Source organism: Octodon degus, unplaced genomic scaffold, assembly GCF_000260255.1.
Source record: "Octodon degus isolate 3935 unplaced genomic scaffold, OctDeg1.0 scaffold00154, whole genome shotgun sequence".
NCBI lineage: Eukaryota > Metazoa > Chordata > Mammalia > Rodentia > Octodontidae > Octodon > Octodon degus.
The window spans coordinates 2,999,492-3,010,967 of record NW_004524730.1 but is presented as its reverse complement, the minus strand read 5'-3'; positions in this window follow the sequence as shown (position 1 = coordinate 3,010,967).

Here is an 11,476-nt window from a genome sequence, read left to right as displayed (position 1 = left end):
GATTTCAGGTTTTCCCCATTTAGGATTATGTCAGCCATTTTGTTTTCATAAATGGCTTTTACCAGATTGAAGTAGAGGCCATCTATTCCAATTTTCTGTAGGACTTTGAACATGAATGAATGTTGGACTTTTTCAAATCCTTTTCTGCATCAATGGAGATGATCATGTGGTTTTTAGTTTTCACTCATTGATATAGTGTATTACCTTTATAGATTTTTGAATATTGCACCTTTCTTGCATCCCTGGGATGAATCCTACCTGGTCATGGTGTATGATCTTCCTGATGATTTGCTATGTTCTATTTGCTTGGATTTTGTTGAGAACTTTGACATCTATGTTCATAACAGAAAGTAGCCTGTAGTTCTCTTTCTTAGTTGTGTCTTTCCCTGGTTTTGGTATCAGTATAATACTTGCCTCCAGGAATGATTTTGGGGGGACTGCTTCCTTTTCAATCTCATGGAAGGTTTTAAGGAATATAGGGACTACATCTTCTGTAAATTTCTTGTAGAATTCAGCTGTGACTCCATCCGGACCTGGATTTTTCTTTGTCTGTAGGTTTTCAATTATATGTCGTATTTTTGGCTGTTATTGGGCTTTTGAGAGTGGTTATATCTTGTCGATTCAGTTGTGGCAATTTGTACCTTTCTAGGAATCTGTCCATTTCTTCTGTGTCTTCTATTCTGTGAGAGTCAAGATTCTCAAAGTAGCTATTGATAACTTCTGAATTTCTACTGGGTCTGTTGTAATTACACCCTTTTCATGCCATATTGCTTGTATTTGAATTTTTTCTTTTCTCTTTTGGATGAGGTTGGCTAGGGGCTTATCAATTTTATTTAATCATTGAAAGAACCAGCTTTTTGCTTTTTTAATTCTTTGAATTGTTTTCTTCGTCCCAATTGATTTAATTTCCCTCTAATCTTTGATTTCTTCCCCGTCTTTGGGCTCTGGGTTTGGTTTGCTCTTCCCTTTCTGCTTGTTGAAAGTGCTGCATTAGGGTATTTATTTGTTCTTGTTCTGTTCGTAATGTGTGAGTTCACATCTATGAATTTCCCTCTGAGAACTGCTTTCATCATATCCCACAAATTACTATAATTTGTGCTTGAATTTAATTGAATTGTAGATATTGTTGAATTCCTTGTTTAATTTCATCTGTGACCTGTTGGTTGCTGAGTAGGGTGTAATTTACTTTGCAAGTATTTAAGGTTTTTTTCTGGTTTCTTTTGTCATTTATTTCCAGTTTCATTGCACTGTGGTCAGATAATCTGCATGGGATAATTTCTGTTTTCTTACATATACTTAGGCATTACCTATGGACCAGTATGTGTTCTATTTTGGGAAATGACCCATGTGCAGCTGAGAAAATGTTTATTCAGCTGTGTTTGTGTAGAACACTGTATATGTCCACCAAGTCCATTTGTTTCAAGCTCTGGTTCAGTTCTGTTATTTCTTTGCTAAGATTTTGTCTGATTGATTTATTTTTTCGGGATAAGGTGGTGTTAAAGTCTCCTGTTAAGATTGTGGTATTGGATATTAGACTTTTCATGTCCATTAAGATTTGCTTTATATAGTTGGGTGCTCCCGTGTTTGGTGCATACATATTTATGAGTGTTACCTCTTCCTCTTGAATTTTTCCCCTAACCAGTATATAGTGGCCTTCTTTATTTCACTTGATCATTGTTGGTTTGAAGTTGAAAGTTTCTGAGAATAGGATTACTACCCCTGTTTTTTTCTGTGGTGCTTGGGCATGTAGTATTTTGTTTCATCCTTTGACTTTCAGCCTATGACTGTCTTTATGAGTTATATGTGTTTCTTGCATACAGCATATTGTTGGATTTTGTTTCCTAATCCACTGTGCGAGTCTACTTCTCTTAATTGGTGAATTGAACTCATTTACATTGATGGTTAGAATCGAGATGTATTGACTTACATTTGACATATTGTTTACCTGTTGTTGTTTACTCATTTTTCTCCTGTGTTTAAATGCTTGCCCTATTTAGTTGGTTGCTTCTGATCTCATTCCTGCAGTTCTGATCATTTTGTTCCCTCTCTAGAACCTCTTTCAATATCCTGTGTAGGGTTGGCTTTGTTATCATGAAATTCTTTAGTTGTTCTTTTTCATGAAAGTATTTCACTTCTCCATCAAACTTGAAAGAAAGTTTTGCAGGGTATGGTAGTCTGGGCTGGAATTTTTTTTCATAGAGGACTTGAAGTCCTCTACTCCATGCTCTTCTTGCCTTCATGTTTTGTGAAGAGAAGTCAGCTGTAATTCTGATGGGTTTTCCTTTGAATGTGATCTGCTTCTTTTCTGTAGTGGCTTTCAGTATGTGATTCTTGTGATGAATTTCTGGGATATTGACTATTATATGTCTTCGTGTGTTTTTAATTGGGTTGAGGTTTCTTGGCGTTCTGTATGATTCAGTTGCCTGAATATCAGATTGTTTCCTCATATTTGGGAAGTTTTCTATTATTACTTCTGCCCATATTTTTTAAATGTCATTTGTATTGACTCCTTCTTTCTCATTGATGTCTATTAGTCTCACATTGTTCATCTTTGCATCATCTTGCAGGTGATGGATTATTTTTCCCTGCATCCTAGTTGTTTTGAAGTAATCCTTTCTTATCTTTTCACTAGCTGCACCAGCATCTTCAAGATCTGAAACTCTGTCTTCACTTTCACTTAAATGGTTTTGCAAGGTTGTGATTGAGGTTTTAATTTCCTGTATATCTCTTTAACTCTGATTCATGAGATCTATTTCTTTCCTGTATTGCTCATTGAAGGAATCCGTAATTTTTTTAATCTCCTCTATTTTTTAACCAATGTCTTCTTTAGAAGCAATTATAAATTCTTTTTCTGCAGTGCTTTTTTCAGTTTGGGTTTCCTCCCTATGTTTCTATATTTGTTTCTTTACTTCAGATCCTAGGAGTTCTGAGAATTCTTTTTTTTTTCAGAAAAGATTTGCGCTCTGAGTTTCTCTATATCTTTCTGCTGTTGCTTATTTAATATCGATGCTATTAATTCGTACATTTGAGCTGAGCTAGTAGAAAAGAATGCCGCCCTGAGTTCCTCCATGACTTTCTGCTGTTGCTTATTTACTATCAATGCTATTAATTCATACATTTGAGATGAGCTGGTGTCCTCTGCACTTGTTCTGGGTGGGCACTGGGTTTCCTCCATATGTTTCTGCATTTGATTCTTTACTGCAGATCTTATTAATTCAGGGATATCTTTTTTCATTTCCAATCTGAGTTCCTCTATACTTTTCTGCAGCTGTTTCTTTATTTCAGAAGCTGTTGATTCATTGCTTTTAGCTGTGTGATTCCCAATTTGCTCTGTGTTAGTGTCCTCTGCACTTCTTATGGTTTGGCTTGGGTTCTGAGATTTCATTTTGCTCCTTCTCATTGTCATTTTGTGTAGCACTCTCTTCTGAACTTTGTTGTAGTTATAGCCTTAGCACCTACTGAACTTCAGGTGTAGATCTACAAAGTTTGGATTTATCCAGCTGTACCTGGCTTGGGTCTGGCTGCTGTGCTCAGTTCCTTCCTTTTGCTGCCCTTGGGAGTGAACCTGTTGTATTCCTCTGGGAAGATGTTCTGTTCCTGGACTAGCTGAGTGGTTCTGTCCCCTACACTTTCTGCAGGTATTGCAGCTGAAGTTTTTCACCCCACGCCTCTATGCCAGGCCTCAGCTGAGTCTGGAGGAGAAGTTGGAGTAGTGGGGAGAGGCACCTCTCCCACACCCTCACTGGGCCTGGGGTAGGACTGGATCTGGGGGTTCCCAGAATGTGACACTAATTCCTACTCTGTGTGCGGGCTGTGTGGGGGTACTACAGAGTGATGGAGCATGTCCCAAGAGGGTGTAAGAGGGTGTCAACCACACTGTTCCTGGGCTGGGACCAGTAGGTCCCTCAGGTGCATGGTAGCCAGAAGCTCTCCCACACACTCACCGGGCCTGGGCTAGCAGTGGGTCTGGGGGTTCCCAGAACGCAGCAGAAATTCCCACTTGGTGGGCATGTTGGTAGAGGTGCTTGGAGTTTTGGGTGGTATCCCATGGGGGTGGAAGAAGGTCTCACCCACGCTGTGCCTGGGCTGGGATCAGTGGGTCCCGCTGGTGCAGGTTAGCCAGAAGCTCTCCCACAAACTCACCAGGCCTGGGCTAGGACTGTGTCTAGAACCAGCTTTTTGATTCATTAATTCTTTGAAGTGTTTTCTTCATCTCAGTTGAATTCATTTGTGCTCTAATCTTTATGTTGTCTTCCCATCTTTGGGTTTTGGGTTTGGTTTGCTCTTCCTTTTCTAGATATTGGAGTTGCAGCATTAGGGTTTTTATTTGTTCTCATTCTATTTTCCTAATGCGTGAGTTCACTGCTATAAATTTCCCTCTGAGAGCTGCTTTCATCACATCCCATGAATTCTGATAAATTGTGCTTGACTTTTCATTGAATTGTAGATATTTTTGAATTTCTTGTTTAATTTCATCTATTCCCCATTTGTTGCTGAGTAGGGTGTTGTTTAATTTCCATATATTTAAGGGGGAGGTTTTCCGGTTTCTTTTTTTGTTTATTTCCAGTTTCATTGCACTGTGGTCAGATAATATGCATGGGATAATTTCTGTTTTCTTGCATTTACTTAAGAATGATCAGTGGACTAGTATGTGGTCTATTTTAGAAAATGATGCATGTGCACCTGAAAAAGATGTGTATTCTGCTGTGTTTGTGTGGAACACTCCATATATGTCCTAAGTCCATTTGTTACAAGCTCTGGTTCAGTTCTGTTATTTCTTTGCTTTTTTCTGTCTGCTTGACCTATATTTTAGGGATAAGTGGGTGTTAAGGTCTCCTGTTAAGATTATGGTATTGAATATTAGATTTTTCATTTCCATTAAGATTTGTCTTTTATAGTTTGGTGCTCCTTTGTTTGTTGCATACATTTTTATGAGTATTATCCTTTCCCCTTGAATTTTTCCCCTAACTAGTATATAGTGTCATTCTTTATTTCGTTTGATCATTCTTGGTTTGAAGTTTAGATTGTCTGAGAACAGGATTGCTACACCTGCTTTTTCCTCAGGTCCTCAGGCTGTAGTATTGTTTTCCATCCTTTGACTTTCAGCCTAGACATTTCTTTATGAGGTAAGTGTGTTTCTTATATACAGCACATGTTTGGATCTTGTTTCCTAATCCACCGTGTGAGTGTATTTCTTTTAATTGTTGAATTGAGTCCATTTATATTGAAGGTTATAATTGAGATGTATTGACTTACAATTGGAATGTTATTTACCTGCTGATGTTTACTCCTTTTTCTCTTGTATTCAATTTTTTTTTGCCATATTTCTTTGATTCCTTCTGTTCTCATTTGTGGAGTTCTGATCATTTTGGTCACTCTCTAAAACATCTTTTAGTATTCTGTGTAGGGTTGGCTTTGTCATCATGAAATTCTTTAGTTGTTCTTTGTCATGGAAGTAGTTCACTTCTCCACCAAACTTGAAAGAGAGTTTTGCAGGGTATATTAGTCTGGGGTAGAATTTGTTTTCATAGAGGAATTGAAGTACTCTGCTCCATTCTCTTCTTGCCTTCATGGTTTGTGAAGAGAAGTGTACCATAATACTGATGGGTTTTCCTTTAAATGTGATCTGCTTCTTTTTTCTAAGGGCTTTCTATTATCTTTTCTATTGTATATTATTCTTGTGCTGGATTTCTGTGATCTCGACTATTATATGTCTTGGTATATTTTTAATTGGGTTAGTGTTATTTGGAGTTCTGCATGCTTCAGTTACCTTGTCAGATTTTTTCTTCATATTTGGGGAGTTTTCTGCTATTAATTCTGCCCATGTTATTTTTATATCATTTGTATTGACTCCTTCTTTCTCATTGATGCCTATTAGTCTCACATTGTTCATGTTTGCATCATCTTGCAAGTGATGGATTATTTTTTCCTGCATCTTAGTTGTTTTTAAGAGATCTTTTCTCACCTTTTCACTAGCTGCTATGGTGTATTCAAGATCTGAAGGTCTGTGTTCTCTTTCACTCAAACGATTTTGCAAGTGTGTGATAGAGATTTTAAGTTCCTGTGTGTCTCTTTTCCTCTACTTCATAACATCTATTTCTTTCCTGTATTGCTCATTCAAGGAATCTGTCGTTTTTCTAGTCTCCTCTATTTTTTAATCAGTGTCTTCTTGAGAAGCAGTTATTAATTCTTTTACTTTAGAGATTGTTTCTGTCCTGATTTCCTCCATATGTTTCTGCATCTGATTCTTTACTTCAGATGCTATTAATTCAGAGATTTCTTTTTTTATTTCAGAGGTAATTTCTGATCTGAGTTCCTCTATATCTTTCTGATGTTGTTTCTTTCCTTCAGATGTTATTGATTCAGACACTTCAGCTGTGTGAGTCGCAATTTGTTCTGTGCTAGTGTCCTATGCACTTGTTTTGGGTGGGCTTGGGGCCTGGGATTTCATTTTGCTCCTTCTCTTTGTCATTTTGTAAAGCACTGTCCTCTGACTTTTGGTGTAGAGCTTTGGTGCAGTTATAGTCTTAGCCCCTACTAATATTTGGGTGCAGATCTATGAACTTTGAATTCATCCATTTGTTCCTGGCTTTGTTCTGGCTGTTGTGCCCAGCTCCTTTCTTCTGCAGCCCTTGGGAATGTACCTGTTGTGCCCCTCTTTCAGGATGTTCCATTCCTGGATTACCTGGTTGTTTCTGGCCCCTATCTCTCTGCAGGGACTTTAGCTGCAGAGTTTCACTCCATGCCTGTTTTCCAGGCCTGGGCTGGGTCTGGAGGGTACCTCCATGTGCAGGGGAGCAGGGAAGCTCTCTTACACACTCACCAGTCCTGGGCTTGAGCTGGCTCTGGAAGGCTGGAGGGGTCCTGAGATCGTGGTGTAAAGTGTCACTCATGCGGCAGGCCTGGGCTGGATCCCGAGAGATCCAGCGGGTGCAGGGGAGCAGGAAAGCTCTCCCACACACTTGCCAGGCCTGGGCTTGAGCTGGCTTTAGAGGGTTGGAGTAGCTGGTAAATTATTATACCGCAGTTTCTTGTTAGTTTTAAGAGATCTTTCCTTTTCCATTCAATAGCTGCAGCACTGTCTTCAAGGTCTGAAAGTCTATCTTCAGTTTCATATAGCATGTTTTATTTTATTTTTGTAAAATAATTTTATTGAGAAAGAAGCAGCAATTATACAGTTTCAAAACAGGTTAATAGGACAGTTACAATAATTAATACATTGAATATTATTGTCTTCGCAGTAGTTATTCATAGTACAAGATGCAGGCATGATATCTTCTCTAAACACTGTTATTTCAAAACTTTCTTCTCATTGAACTAAGAGAAAATAACTGTATATCTATGCTAACTATCATTTATATTTCATTTATACTTCATTTATATTTCTCCTTTTTGTTTAATTTTGTCCGAGATAAGTATTCTATTGCCTTTCATATATTGTAGGTGTATGAATTCAGCAAAATAATCCAATATAGTCAAGTAGTCTTTAGTAGTAGTGGGTTATCCACATGACTGGCAATGTCTGAAGTTGTTGTGTTGAGCCTTTTACAGCTCAGTATATTAATATGGCTTTACTTTTTATACCTTATTTTTCTACTTTTCTGCTGGATGAATAAGACCAAAATAAAGCAAGACCTATATAACAGGAAATGTACCTTTTGTATCTGACAAGGTCAGTCAAATCCCCTCAGGATTTTCTCTCAAAATATATAAATAAATCCAGCAAGCTTATTTATTTATTCATAAAATTCTTTTATAGCAGTTTGAAGATCTTTTGCCAGTGTCAGCCTTGTGGATGAGTCATGGCCATTGCTTGACCAATTTTCTCTCTGTGAAAGCCTGAGAGAATGTTTTCTCTCCATCTGACTCCCCTTAGGCATACTCTACATCATCAATCAATTTCCTCTGTGGCCCCATAATCTCCTTGATCAGAAAATTTGGGACATTACTGAGTTATAGAATGCTACAGTATAGGTTCTCTTATGTCCTGAGTCCTCACTGACCTTGAAAGGCTAGGAAAAAAATGTCAGCTGTCCTTACAGTCCTTCCTTTTCTCTGATTTTTGGTCTGCAAATTTAGCTTGTTAATTGTCCAGAAGAGAAGCTTATTTTTATGCTACAACATATGCAGTTGGGTTTAACCTAACTATCTGTCTGGATATCAAACATTTTAGCATAACATGGAACAGGTATTATTGCCCTAGATCATAGGCTGTTGAACTTAACATCAGTATGTCTCTGAATATCAAATGCCTTAGACATAACATGAAACAGGTATTTTCTCTCAATTGTTGATATGCGTAACTTTAAATCTGTATAGCTTCAGTTTCATTCAAGCAGTTTTGCCAGCTTTCAGTGGAGTTCTTCATTACCTGGATATCTGCTTGAATCTGATTCACACATTCTAATTCTTTCCTGTGTTGTTCATTGAGTATTTAGATTATTTTTCTATTCTCCTCTATATTTTGTTTAACTGTGTCATCCTTAGTTGTGCTGAACAATTCTTTCATGATTGTTGTCATTTCTTTTTTGCCCCAAGAGATTACTACTTCTGATTTTATTTCTTCTATAGCCTGATGGACTTGTTTCTTTACTTTAGTTGCTATCATTTCAGAGATTTGATGTATGTGATCTCCAAATTCTTGTATGTCTTTGTCTGGATGGATTTATTTTGGGTGGGCTAGCAGATTGAGATTGCCTTTTGCTCCTGTGTTTTGGCATTTTTGAAGCTCCCAGAATTCATCCAGGCAGAGTCCCACAAGCCATCCAGGGTCTGAAACAGTTCTTAAATTGCACCACGCTAGCCCCACATCTGCTTGTGCTGGCCTCACAGCACAGCTCTCCTGCATCCCGCAGGCCCATCAGAATCCTCCTAAATTCTTAAAAGCTTGGACTGGCACCAGAAGAAGCTCCATACCTGTGTTCTCAGATCTAAGGAAGGTCAGAGCTTATTGGACTCCCACAGGCTGCCCACAGTCTGCCAAAGTCCTTCCTCCTCCACTATTTGGAAATCTCCTTAGCCCTTTACACTCAGGTTGAGTGTTTGCACCTCTGCGATTACTTCCCAGAGAGTTCAGCCTCTTTAGAAGTGAAGTTTGCTTTCCTCTGACACCTTGAATCATGGCCCATAAAAACAAAGTTTTACTCTTTTCACTTTGCAAGATATCTATGTGTTTTCTGGGAAAGGCTGCTTAAATGAGAGAATATGTCTTGTTCATCTCTGTTAGTTAGCTCATGTCTTGGGCAGAGTGAGCCACTTGGTGCTACTTGTTGAATTAATTTTAAATGATTCTAGCCAATAGACGTACCAGCCAAGAACATCATTTAGGGCAGATAGGATCATGAGTATTGCCAAGACATCAGTCAAACAGGTTTGAGTTCATGGCAGAGAAGTGCCTTAGGGGCTATTTAGAGTGTTGATCAGGGACAAAGGTGCTCAGACACATAGACCAAGCCACAGTGGTGAGGGGATGGGACTGCTTGCCTCATGCATACTGTGGACAGCTGGTGGATGACACTCACTCCATCTTTCTGTTACCTTTCAAGTTCAAACCAACGATGAACAAATACAATGAATTGATTGTCAGTTGGTGATCAAACTATCCAAGGACTGGGGTCACTGTGATTCTCTAAGAACAGGGCTGTCTGTCATTTGGAGACTGTGGCGTAGTTCTCATTTCAAAATAAGTCTTTTTTATTTTCTTGCTACAAATTTCAAAGGGAAGCATGCCTTTGCACACCTTTGGATATCTGAACCTACAGAGTAAAAGGGCTGACCCATCCTTATCATGGGGGTGGCAGCCTAAATCACCAATTAGATGAACATATTCTCCTTTTGAGGTCCTCAGGGGGCCAGATGAGGGAGAGCAAATGTTTCTCATCACGTAGGTCAGAGGGACTATGAGTCTCATTGCTTACTAACTAAGGTGTGAATATAGAGTAAAACCAGTAAAGTTCCACTCTTTTATTTTTTTAATTAAAATTATTTGTTTATTTATTTGGTACAGAGTCTCACTAATTAGTTTGGATTCATAGTGATCCTCCTGTCTCAGGTTCCCCAACACTGGGATTACAAGTGTGCATCACTAAGCCTGATTTTGGGGCTGGCATGCCTCACCCGGGGTTCTGGGGCTGGCAGAGCATGTGGTACCAGGGATCAAACTTGGGTCCTTGTGCTTACCTGGCAGGTGCTTAGACCACAGAGCTGTTTCCCCTGCCCAAAAGTTCTACTCTTACCTACTAGATTTACAAATATAGGTAGTCTATCTTGGTGTGTCTGAACTTGGAGATAATACTACGAGAAACTCCCTCACTTGGTAAAAATTATATTGGGAAATGGAAGGATTTAACTATTTTATCTCCAGGGTGGTCACTGTAGGTTATTCTCCAATAAGACTTTGGATTTGATTTTTATTCAATTTGAACTAATTGAATTTCATGTTTTATATGCTCCTTTAGAGTGCCTTTGCATTTGATATTATTATTATTATTATTATTATTATTAATTATTATTATTATATTTTTGCAGAACTGGGGATTGAACTCAGGCCCTTATGCTTGCCAGGGAAGCACTTATTCCACTGAGCCATCTCCCCAGCCCCCGCATTTGATATTATTGAAGGTGAATTTTAAGCCACCTCTCTTAGCTTCAGGAATTTAATTATTTCAACAAATGTTTATTGTGGCGCTGTTCTGTGCCAGGCACTCTATTAAGTACTGATGGTTTGGCAACAAAAATATTCCACCAGAAGGTCTTAACTAAAATCAGCTATTTTTGAGGGGGAAAAAAAAAACAACTTGAGAGTTATTCATTTAAATAATCAGTCAAAAACTTCTGGGTGTTTACCCTATTAGCCAGTGTGGATAAAATGGTGAAGACGGACTCAGTCCTGGAGGTAAAGCAAAGTATAATGGTTAGCAAAAATGTAAGTGAAAGCAAATTATAAGTAACACAAAGGAAACAGGGCTTTGAGAAATGATTAATAGATTAGATCAGACAGTCTGTGAGAGCCTCTAAGAAAATGTTACATAAGCCAAAAAAATACAACCATGTAAGTTTAACAGAAAGAGGGTTTTAAAGGAAGGAAACTTCACAGACACAGTAGTGTATGGCTCAATGGGAAGTTGAATGGACCAATCCAGAAGGCCCTATTCCTGGGGACATTTGGACAGGGGTGTGTCACTTATCATAGGTCCTACCTGAGAGCACTGGGTTCATTGTGCTTTTTTCTTATTTCCTGTGGAACAGGGTACCATTGACTGCCTAGTTCAGGGCAACACAAAATTCATTCTCTTATAATTCTGGAAATCAAAATCTGAAATCAGTTTCATTGCTTTAACATCAGGTTTCAGCAGGGCTTGTTTCTCCTGGAGCACTGGTAGGAGAATCCATGTCTCCATTTTCCCCAGTTTCTTTACCTTCCTTCCTTCCTTCCTTCCTTCCTTCCTTCCTTCCTTCCTTCCTTCCTTCCTTCCTT